The 11,020-nt window shown below is 45.9% G+C and overlaps 1 protein-coding gene across 2 annotated transcripts in view; it reads left to right on the top strand.

Annotated features, from left to right (window-relative positions):
• The first annotated feature begins 4,252 nt into the window (after positions 1-4,252).
• dse (dermatan sulfate epimerase) overlaps positions 4,253-11,020 on the top strand; it is a 53,214-nt gene continuing 46,446 nt past the window's right edge. Inside the window, exon 1 of one of the 2 annotated variants that reach the window (XM_062979743.1) lies at positions 4,253-4,421. The gene's annotated coding sequence lies outside the window, so the exon portion shown is untranslated. The remainder of the gene's footprint in view (positions 4,422-11,020) is intronic. The other variant, XM_016997743.2, reaches the window with a different exon arrangement.

Raw genomic sequence — 11,020 nt, 5'->3', positions numbered from 1 at the left:
GAAACTTATTGGCAGCCAATGGAACTGCTTCAATAGGGGTGTGGTGCGCTCCCTATAATTATCACATGCCCAAGAAGGTAATATGAGTTCCAAATTTTATCAGAGACCTTCTTGCCTAACCAAATTATAATCAAGATTTTGCACTTCCAAGTCCAATTACTATTCTTGTTACATCACACTACTGTGTGAGCCTCATATTGTGCAGGACACATTCCTGGACTTCTTGTTAATACCAAAAAACATGGATCATAATGAATATATTGGAAAGAAGGATTTTGGCCAAGAATACCATAGCATTCTGCTGCAGGACCTAGAAAATGTCTAGAAAGGCTATATTTTATCAGATGTAGATAATGGAACTGCAGGTACTTGTTTTACAGATGCCCTGGCGGCACAGTGCGTTAAAGCGTTGAGCTGCTGAACTTGCGGACCAAAAGGTGCCAAGTTCAAATCCCAGGAGCGGAATGAGTGCCCGCTATTAGCATCAGCTCCTGCCAACCTAGCAGTTCGAAAACATACAAATGTGAGTAGATCAATAGGTACCGCTCTGGCGGGAAGGTAACGGCGCTCCATGAAGTCATGCCGGCCATGACCTTGGAGATGTCTATGGACAACACCGGCTCTTTGGCTTAGAAATGGAGATGAGAACCAACCCCCAGAGTTGGTCACGACTGGACTTAACGTCAGGTGAAAATCTTTACCTTTACCTACAGTTCTTAGGTAAAGGAAATATTATTATCATGGTTAAACGCAGTGGAGGGGGAAGCACTAATAATAGCCATGACTTTAGCTAAAATGCCCCCAAAAGCATGCAGATACTTTAATAAATAAATGAAATTGGATTAATATCAGCATCATGCAAAAGTTGACTCGGGAGACAGCAGAGGGTTACCAGGCTGCAGCGACAATGAGCAGTGATATACTGCAAGTGACTCCGCATTCCTAACTGATTTTCACACTGGGTACGAAGACTGATGTGAAATGGTCACCTTTGTGCATAACAAGTATAGGCAGTCCCCAAGTTATAAATGAAATAGGTTCTTTAGGTTTGTTAAGCTGAATTTGTTTGTTAGTTGGATCAGGTACTTTTTTAAAGTATAACTCCAGCCAAAAACATACATATACATATACATATACGTACACACACAGATATATACATATACATATGCTTTGGATAGCATAAGGAAGGATTAACATCCCTGTGGTGTGTGTTTGGCTGTCTGTGGCCCTGTTCAGAAGATGTTGCTTCACATTCTGTCCCTGTGAAAATTGGATTTTGAAAAAAAAAATGGTTGTAGAAACAAGGATTGATGAGAAAGCTTCAGTGGAAACCCTTTTCCCCATGTCAACTCTTTCAGGACTGAACCTCCCTTCCAGAGGGGTAGATTTCTCTCACTTCCTGTTGTCCTGCCTGTTCTTAAGTAGGAGTCATCTGCAAGTTGGATGTTTGTAACCTGGGGACTGCAACCATAGTGTTGCAACTACCGTGTTTCCCCGAAAATAAGACAGTGTCTTATATTAATTTTTGCTCCCAAAGATGTGCTAAGTCTTATTTTCAGGGGATGTCTTATTTTTCTATGAAGAAGAATTCACATTTATTGTTGAACAAAAAATGAACATTTATTATATACTGTACAGTAGTTGTCATCACAAACCAACATAACCAGACAAACTGTGAATCCTATCAATAATTTCTTGTTACCACCATTATTTACATGTACAACTCGTATGTACATTTACCAATCCTGCATGCTCTGGTGTTCTGTTTGGCAGGCGCTAGGCATGCTTCCAAACAAAAACTTTACTAGGTCTTACTTTCGGGGGAGGCCTTATATTTAGCAATTCACCAAAACTTCTACTACGTCTTATTTTTCGGGGATGTCTTATTTTCGTGGAAACAGGGTAAGTAAACGGGGGGAGGGGGGTATGAGAAAATACTAAAAACGTATAATTAATTGAATGAAGAACACCTTAAAAATAGGAAATAAGAAGAAGGTGATAAAAATGAAGGCAGGATATTCTCAATAGAAGGTTCTCGTTTTAAAAGTAAACTATTGCAAATGGGTACTGTTCTATTATATGGGCAGACTCCGAAAGGGGGGCCTAGACAGAGAAGGATAGTCCATTTGGGGGGAGGGGGGCTTAAAGGAGGAAAATCGTTTCCCTCGTTTTCACTGGTTATCCCTTCCCCCCCCTCCCATATCATAAATGGCAATATGGGTGGAGAGAATAACAGGAAAACTCCTTCAACTCCTCCCCCCATAAAATGGATTGTCCTTCTGCCTAGGCCCCCTTTTGGAGTCCACCCAGATAAAATGGAACAGTACCTACAAATGTAAGTACAAATAAAATTCTAAAAAAGAATTGAATTCAGATGTGTGTACTGCATTGTGCCATGTCTCAGTGTCATGGAATTCTGGCAGCTGTGGTTTCCAGCCTTCTCTGCCCAAGAGGGCGGGGGCCTCACTGGTCCCAGGAACAGAATAATTGAGTCATGGAATCATAGAGTTGGAAGAGACCATCCAACTCTATGGGTTGGAATGGACCATCCATTCCAACCCCTTGACAAGAAGCAGGAAAATCACAAAGCACCCTCGACAGATGGCCATCCAGCCTCTGCTTAAAAGCCTCCAAAGAAGGAACCTCTTCCACAGGCCGAGGCTGAAAGTTCCACTGTCGAACAGCTGTCACAGTTATGTAGGAAGTTCTTCCTAATTTTCAGGTGGAATCTCCTTTCCTGTAGTTTGAAGCCATTGTTCCACGTCCTAGTCTCCAGGGCAGCAGAAAACAAGCTTGCTCCCTCCTCCCTATGACTTCCCCTCACATATTGATACATGGCCCTCATCATGTTTCCTCTCAGCCTTCTCTTCTGCAGGCTAAACATGTCCAGTTCTTTAAGCCACTCCTCATAGGGCTTGTTCTCCAGACCCTTAATCATTTTAGTCACCCTCCTCTGGACACATTCCAGCTTGTCAACATCTCCTTTCAATTGCAGTGCCCAGAATTGGACACAGTATTCCAGGTGTGGTCTGACCAAGGCAGAATAGAAGAGTAGCAGGACTTCCCTGGATCGAGACGCTAGACCCCTATTGTACAGGGCAAAATCCCATTGGCTTTTTTTTGTCACCACATCATATTGTTGGCTCATGCTTAACTTATTGTCCACTAGGACTCCAAGATCTTTTTCACACCTACTGCTATCGAGCCAGGTATCCCCCATAGCAGGGGTCCTCAAACTTTTTAAGTGGAGGGCCGGTTCATGGTCCTCAGACTGTTGAGGGGCCAAATTATCATTTGAAAAAAATGCGAACAAATTCCTATGCACACTGCACATATCATATTTGTAGCGCAAAAACAACAACAAAGGAACAATACATTTAAAAAAAATTAACCAACATAAACCTATCAGGATTTCAATGGGAAGTATGGGCCTGATTCTGGCCAAGTCAAGTTAATTAGGATTGTTGTTGTTGTGTGCTTTCAAGTCATTTCAGTCTTTGGGTAAGACCAAATCTAAAACTGAGGGCGGGGGGCCAGGTCAATGACCTTGGAGGGCCGCATCCGGCCCCCGGGCCTTAGTTTGGGGACCCCTGCCCCATAGCCTTGAGCCATGGCACTTCAAGAGATGTAAAACTGCATTCACGCTACAGCAAGCATGGGCAAACTTGGGCCCCTCAGATGTTTTGGACTTCAACTCCCACCATTCCTGGCCTCAGGCCCCTTCCTTTTCCCCCTCAGCCACTTAAGCTTGAGGAAGGGGCCTGAGGCCAGGCACTGAGGGACCCAAGCTTGCCCATGCTTACACTACAGTGTAGACCAGGCATAGACAAACTTCGTCCCTCCAGGTGTTTTGGACTTCAACTCCTACCATTCAATTGTGGGAGTTGAAGCCCAAAACACCTGGAGGGACGAAGTTCTCCCATGCCTGGTAGAAGACGCACCCACAGTTTTGGGGGCGAGCTTGGAAGACAAGAAAGGAAAGGGTCCCAGGAAGGGTGCTTCCCTAACCCCCTTGCTGACCCCCCCCCCCCCCCCTCTGAAGGCAAAGGGTCTCAGGAAGGGTTCAAAAAGGAGAGTGTTTCTTTCCAGGCCTTGGGGAGTGGATGGCTTGATCAACTGGCCTGAGAAGCCTTTTGGCGGGAAAGGGCGACCCCGGGCCCTGAGCAGGGAAGGGAGAGCAAGGCCACGGGAGGGAGGGAGGGAGGCGGGACTCCGAGGGGCTCTCCTCCTCGCCCCTTTCCCTCCCTCTTCGCCGTGACGCGACGCTCTCTTCCCTCCCGCCCTCTCCGTCCGCCTTAAGTCGCATCCATCCCGGAGGGGTCAGGGCCGCCCCGAGCTGCGTGTGGCCAGAGGACGCGTCCCTCTCCTTTGCCACCATGGAGTGAGGAGGGCTGCGCGGGAGTGGGCGAGCGGAACGAGAGGTAAGCAGCCTCCCCCCCCCCCCCCCCGCCTTCCTGCCTGCTTCTTTGCCTGTTGCGCCCGGGCATCCTTCGCGCGGGACCCTCTCGGAAAGTGGGGAGAATGACGGCTGGGCTGGGAACAGCCTCGTTTGCTTGTGGAGAGGCTCCCACAGCAGTCCCGGCGCCCACGTTCCTGCGGGAGTGAAGAAGAGCCAAACGCTCCCAAACTGGGACTCCTTTGCTTTGCGCCTTTTCTTCGAAGTCAACACTCCAAAGGATAAATTGTAATTTGGGGAAAAGTTGTAACTTCAGGAAAAGTTCGGCCCGGGAAAGGGAGAGTCGTGTTGCTTCCCTTTCTCGCTTTCTCACTCTCTCTCTTGCAAATCCTTGCCATCGTGGTGGAAAAGTCTCCAAATGATTCATTTCCCCCAATCTCGCAGAGATTGAAAAAAATGCGAGGCGTTGGGCCCGGAATGTGTTTGTACCGTATGTGGGCGAGAGGGGGGGGGGGAGGCTTCCACACAGCCCTATATCCCAGAATATCAAGGCAGGAAATCCCACAATATCTGATGTGGACTCGGATAATTCAGTTCAAAACAGATATTGTGGGATTTTCTGCCTTGATATTCTGGGATATAGGGCTGTGTGGAAAGGCCCTGAGTCCACACTCAGATAATGTGCGATTTTCTGCCTTGATATTCTGGGATACAGGGCTGTGTGGAAGGGCCCAGGGAGAGAAAGTACTGTATAAGCGTTATTGATGCTTTTGGGACCAGGCGCCACACTGTAGAGTTAGCCCAGTTTGATATCACTCAATGCTGTGGATGTTTCGTTTGGTGAGCACTGTATCTAGTAGAGGAGGCTTAAGGTCTTGTAAAAGGGGCAACTCCTGCGATTCCATAGCAAGGAGTCAGGGCAGTTGGAAGTGATGTTTGCTTTACAGTGTAGATCCAGGCATGGGCAAACTCCAGGTGTTTTGGACCTCAACTCCCACAATTCCTAACAGTGGGTAGGCTGTTCCTAGGTACAGTAGAGTCTCACTTATCCAACATAAACGGGCCGGCAGAATGTTGGATAAGCGAATATGTTGGATAATAAGGAGGGATTAAGGGAAAGCCTATTAAACATCAAATTAGGTTATGATTTTACAAATTAAGCACCAAAACATCATGTTATACAACAAATTTGACAGAAATAATAGTTCAATACGCAGTAATGCTATGCGGTAATTACTGTATTTACGAATTTAGCACCAAAATGTCATGATGTATTGAAAACATTGACTACAAAAATGCGTTGGATAATCCAGAACATTGGATAAGCGAGTGTTGGATAAGTGAGACTCTACTGTAACTCCAAAGTTGTATCTGGACTCTAGTAGAATTAATGCAGTTTGACACCACATACACTGCTGTGGATCCATGAGAGTTGTAGTTTTACAAGGTCTTTGGTCTCCTCTGTGTTGGTGCCTCACCAAATTGGAACTCCCAGGATTCTACAGCATTGAGCCATGACAGTTAAAGTGGTGTCAAACTGCATTATTTCTACAGCATTGATGCACTCCATGGCTGCCTTTGAATACCATTGGGGGGGGGGGGGAGTACAGGAAGTGATAGAAATCTTCTCCTCTGAAGGGAAATTCACTCCTGAAAGAGTTATCATGAGGAAAAAGGGTCTCCAGTGAAGGGGTGTTTTTTTTTGCCAGTTCTCATTTTCAGAACAAGCCATTTTTTTTTCAAAATCCAATTCTCATAGGGACGGGAAGTTAGGTGAAATCTTCCGAACAGGGGCACAGACAGCAAAACAAACACCACAGGGGTGTTAACCCTCCACATGCTATGCAAAGCATGTGTGTGAGTGTGTGTGTGTGGCTGGAGTTACACTTAAAAACATATCTGTTCTTACGTGCAAATTCGAACTTAAGAACAAACCTACAGAACCTAGGGCTGTTGTGTGTTTTCCGGGCTGTATGGCCATGTTCCAGAAGTATTCCAGAAGTATGGCCATAAAGTCCGGAAAACACACAACAACCCTGTGATTCCGGCCATGAAAGCCTTTGTCAACTACAGAACCTATCTTGTTTGTAACTTGGGGACTGCCTGTAGTGAGAAATGGCATTAAATTCCATAGGAGTACTTATATACTAATGTATATGTCTAGAAATTTTAGTCAAAAAATAGACCCAAAACGTAGGTTGACTTATGCATGGGTCAGTGGAAGTACTGTACTGTATCTTAACTCATAAACAAAAAGGAACCATCTCTGAGTGAAGTGATGAAAGGAAGGCTTTAGTCCATCACAGGAGGACCTAAACGAAGCACACACCCCTTTCCTGCCTCCACTATGGTACTACATCTGGACTTCATGGATGCCTGGGTGGTGAATAGCAGTAGCAGTCAGGATTGGCTGGTCTTCCCAAGGCAACACTGGTGCATTCTCCTCTCCATGGAATAACACTTGATTTATCCACAGGTCATATCAAAATCCATAATCCCCCTCCCCAAACCTCCTCTTGACTTATACATGAGGTTGACTTACACATGATTATATATGGTAGGTTACATAGGATTTTTTTCTATAAAGTGGGATTGCAATTCCCAGCAATTTAATCATTCAGCATACCGGCTCTGAAATTTGCTGTCCAGTAACAACTAGAGCAGAGCTTTCCAAACTGCATGTCGTGACACATTAGTGTGTTGACTACAGTGTGTAGGTGTGTTGCATGAACGTATCAAGAAACCTCTAGGTCTATGTGAAATAAGCAATAATTCTGAATTAATATAAATGAAAGATTTTCATGAGGTATGTTGTGTTCCCATACATTTCGTTATTACAGTTTATGTATGTGCCTGTTTCTCTTAGTTGTTTTAACCTCTGGTTTGCTGATAAAACAATTACTATGTCGTGAAATGTTTGGAAATCTCTGATCTAGAGGGCCATACAATTCCAATTCTGGAATACTCTAAAGGCACCAGATTGCATTTGATCTTAGAAACTAAGCAGGGTCAGTATTTGATTATTATTTGAACCATCAAATAATATTGAGGTGTTGTAAGTTGCATTTCAGAGGAAGACCCTGGAAAAAAACCCTCTGAGTATTCTCTGCCTAAGAAAATCATATTAAATTCTTTGGGGTCACTATAAGTCAACAGACAACTGAGCCCACGGTGGCATAGTGAGTTAAACCCTTGCGCCAGCAGGATTGCTAACTGACAGGTCGGCGGTTCGAATCCAGCGAGAGCAGGTGACCTCCCTCTGTCAGCTCCAGCTTCCCATGCGGGAACATGAGAGAAGCCTCCCACAAGGATGGTAAAATATCAAACATCCGGGTGTCCCCTGGGCAATGTCCTTGTAGACGATCAATTCTCTCACACCAGAAGCAACTTGCAGTTTCTCAAGTCGCTCCTGACACGAAAAAGAAAAACACAACTTGAAGTTGTATGCACACACATACTTTCCTGTTGCTTATTGTATCTGCATTATAGTTTGAACATCCTTGGGGATGTGGTAGAATAGGATTGCAGCATCTATAGGTTCACATAAGAGGCCAGTGTTTTTCATCACGGTGAGAAAATCTTCTGGTCGCTGTGCCCACTGATGGGAGCTGATGTGGAAAGACTCAGCAAGTCTATCCTATTGAGTGTTTATGATCTGCTATTCTGAACCGTTCAGCCAGAATGGTTGTAATTCTATTTCTGTAATAATTTCTGGAATAATCCTCTCTCTAACAAGACAGTATGTGAAAAAATGTGTGAATCAACAGCTCAGGATGAAAAGGAAAACAGGGGTGCATATTTACCTTATGGAAGACACATCAGAAATCATTGGGTTTTATATCTGAATACACAGCATTGTGTTGTTTAATGTTTTTAAGGGAACATGAGTTCCACTTTTATTAAGTAGCTAGGATATCCCTTCAAAAATGTCAGGCCCCTTCCATACAGCTGAATAAAATTCCACATTATCTGCTTTGAACTGGAATATATGGCAGTGTGGACTCAGATAACCCAGTTCAAAGCAGATATTGTGGGAATTTCTGCCTTGATATTCTGGGTTATATGACTGTGTGGAAGGGCCCTCAGAGACATTTCACTCAGAGACATGCCATTTAAAGTGCTCTTGGACATCTCTAGAGTGGGATGTCCAGAATAGAGATATCCAATAAGGCAGTTATGAATACACAAATATCAGATTTTTAATCCAGGTAATGGCTGTGATAAAGAAACAGTCTTGTAAATACTAGTCACAAAGTAAAGAAGGGCTTAAATATAAAAACTTCTACTTGGAAGCACGCATATCCATGATGAGAAAAATTGCAGGAAAGTTGCCTGTTGCTTTAGCACAGCTGTTACCTAAGTTAAAAAAACATATTTGTGTATTCATAACTGCTTTACTACAGAGCTGACCAATACAAATCTTTGAGAGTAAATCTCAGATGGAGCTAGTACGATGTAATGATTTGAACACTGGACTATGACTCTGGATTCAAATCCCAGCTCAACTGTGAAGCCCATTGGGTGCCCATGGACAAGTCACATTTTCTCAGGGGTTTGTGTTAGAAAAACGTGCTACCAGTTTTGGCTCTTTACTACAATGGTTCTGTGGGAGGTTCCTTTGCAACCTATGGCAACCCTAAGACAATGATTTCACAACTTTTCTTGGCAAGATTTGCTCAGAAGAGGTTTGCCATTGTCTTCCTCTGAGGCTGAGAGAGTGTGACTTGCCCAAGGTCACCCAGTGGGCTCCATGGCTGAGTGTATATTCGAATCCTGGTTTCCAGCGTCATTATTATTATTATTATTATTATTATTAAACTTTATTTGTACCCCGCTAGCATCTCCCGAAGGACTCGATGCGGCTTACAAAGGCCAAGGCCTCAACACACAATATAACAATACAAAACAGAAGGCAAATTAAAACAATCAAAACAGTATAAACAACAAGCAATAAACAATACGCTAAAACACAATAAAACTGGGCCGGGCCAGAGTAATGGGTACAAGATTAAAAGTGCTGATGTGACAGGTGATATATAAGGCTTCTAGGGCAAGTGCAGAGTGCGATATACGATCTAGTTCTAATAAAGTGCTTATGGGACTTGGAGTTGGAGATTTCCTATTAATCTGGGAAGGCACATTGGAACAGCCAGGTCTTCAAGTTCTTTCTGAAGACTGCCAATGTAGGGGCTTGTCTGAGATCCTTGGGGAGGGTGTTCCAGAGTCGGGGGGCCACCACAGAGAAGGCCCTGTCTCGTGTCCCCACCAACCACGCTTGCGACGCAGGCGGGATCACGAGCAGGGCCTCTCCAGATGACCGAAGTGAACGCGTGGGTTCGTAGACGGAGATGCGGAGATGCGGTCACTCGCGACACCGAGTTGCTGGGTCGTCAAAAGTCTCCTCCACCACAGATGGCTGAAGGAGTTCCCCAACGACCCGAAAAAACTCCGATGATCTATTTGCTGCAGACGCTATACAGGTAGTCATATAGGACTCCTTGGCTGCCGGTATAGCCATGGTATACGCCCTAAGAAAGGCTGTAGCCCGTGCTCAGTCGGACACGTCCCGAGAACTCCTCCAAGTGCGCTCTAGCCCCCTCCTCGTATGCTTCATCACAGCCAGCTCCCCGGTGAACCAGGGAGGCGGCTTGTCATGACGCAACGTGATGGGGCGTTCGGGAGCGATCGTATCTATCGCCCTGGTCACTTCCCTGTTATAGAGATCGACCAGGACATCGACAGGATCGCCAGGCTCCATGGCAGGAAGGACCCCAAGATTCCTCAGGAATCCCTCCGGATCCATTAGTCTCCTGGGGCGGACAATCTTAATTTGTCCTTCACCCCTGCAGAGGTTTAGGGTCGCCAAAAGTCTAAAACTGACCAGATAATGATCAGACCATGACACAGGAAGGGTGTTTTGTTCTTCCACTCTGATCATTCCACTGTCCGCCACAAAAACTAGGTCGAGTGTGTGTCCAGCCTGATGGGTAGGACCAGCTATAATTTGTGATAGCCCCATGGTCGTCATGGCGGCCATGAAATCCTGAGCTGCACCAGTCAAGGGGGGTCTCAGCATGAATGTTAAAGTCTCCCAGCACCACCAGGCACTGGGAGACCAAGGCCGAATTGGAGACCACCTCTGCTAGCTCAGTCAGGGAAACTACTGGGTCGCGGGGTGGGCGGTACACCAGCAGAAACCCCACGCTATCACGGTTCCCCACCCTCAGGTGGACGCACTCAAACCCAGATGCTTGCGGAACAGAGCATCTGACCACGGCGATGGATTGCCGATAGACAACTGCGACCCCTCCTCCGCGCCCCCCCAGCCTGGCCTGCTGATGCACTCTGAAGCCTGGTGGGCACAGCTGAGTGAGATTTACTCCCCCCAGCTCGTCCAGCCAGGTCTCGGTAATGCAAGCCAGATCCGCCCCCCCCCCATCCAGGATCAAGTCCTGAATGGCAGCGGTCTTACCATTGACGGATCTGGCGTTGATCAGCAAGACCTTAAGGCTAAGGGGACTGCCATGGGGCCTACCACTTCCTACCTTTTCAAGGGTCGCAAGCACTCTGTTGCGCTTCTCCCTAGGGTGTTGGTGACCCGCAAGTCTCCTCCCTCACACGACC

Source organism: Anolis carolinensis, chromosome 1, assembly GCF_035594765.1.
Source record: "Anolis carolinensis isolate JA03-04 chromosome 1, rAnoCar3.1.pri, whole genome shotgun sequence".
In the NCBI taxonomy this organism is placed as follows: Eukaryota; Metazoa; Chordata; class Lepidosauria; order Squamata; family Dactyloidae; genus Anolis; species Anolis carolinensis.
Note: the sequence above shows the minus strand (reverse complement) of the source record. Positions and strands in the feature narration are given on the sequence as shown.